The sequence below is a fragment of the Arachis ipaensis genome, chromosome B09, assembly GCF_000816755.2.
Source record: "Arachis ipaensis cultivar K30076 chromosome B09, Araip1.1, whole genome shotgun sequence".
Classification (NCBI taxonomy): domain Eukaryota; kingdom Viridiplantae; phylum Streptophyta; class Magnoliopsida; order Fabales; family Fabaceae; genus Arachis; species Arachis ipaensis.
Genome location: NC_029793.2, coordinates 123520651 through 123521471, shown reverse-complemented (window position 1 = coordinate 123521471; position 821 = coordinate 123520651). Strand labels below are relative to the sequence as shown.

Sequence of the window (821 nt, the reverse complement as noted above, 5' to 3'; positions counted from 1 at the left end):
CCACCCCCGTTTATGGGACGGGCCTAGGCAGGACGGGTTGGGGCAGACCGGCCCGCTTTACCACCCCTAATCATAAACACAAAACACCATTACCAAATTAAATCAAAAATAAAAAAAAATGAAAAACAGGTAAATCCAGTCATAAACACCATTACCAAATGAAAAGCAGAACATAACAGAACCAAAAATCAACAAAAAAATCCGATTAAAAACAGGTTTCCACTTTGGAGGTCGCAGGTTTCCACTTTGTCCCCTAAACACCAATTACCTCACATCAAATTAATTTGAGGGAAAACGCCACAGTTCAATGTTGTGACTTATGAGTTATGAGTTTACTAAGAACTAACATAAATTTAAAATCGGCAACAGCAGCGGAACAAATTGTTTATCAGTTATGAGTTATCACAAATTTCAGATTCAAAACACAAATCACTAATCAAGTAATCAGAGATATTTAAAATCACAAATCACTCATTCAGACTTCAGAGAGACAGAGACATTCAAATTCAAGTACTCAACAGAAATCACAGTGCCACTAACCACGTCAACGGCGAGACGACGGCGCAGCAGCTGGAAGCCTCGAACAACGACTTCACCGGCGGAATGGATGACGTGCCGAGCTAGAAGAGGAGCTCTAGCCGTATGCGCTTGGGACAGGGGAAGGAGGAGGCCGTGAAGACGCCGACAACCCACGGACGGCGGCAGCAGTTCCGGCGACGAAGGTGGGTTTTAGTTTGGGAATCCTTAAGGCTAGTTGTGTTTCGAAGGAAGGGGGTGTTGGGTGTTTACTGTTTCGTGTGTGTGTGTGTGGGGGGTGGGGG

At 44.7% G+C, this 821-nt stretch overlaps 1 protein-coding gene across 2 annotated transcripts in view; it reads right to left on the bottom strand.

The window, feature by feature from the left end:
- The window catches only part of LOC107618455 (ribosomal RNA small subunit methyltransferase), a 4802-nt gene extending 4001 nt beyond the window's left edge, over positions 1 to 801 (bottom strand). For both annotated transcript variants that reach the window (XM_016320537.2, XM_021112697.1), the window contains exon 1: positions 541 to 801. The gene's annotated coding sequence lies outside the window, so the exon portion shown is untranslated. The remainder of the gene's footprint in view (positions 1 to 540) is intronic.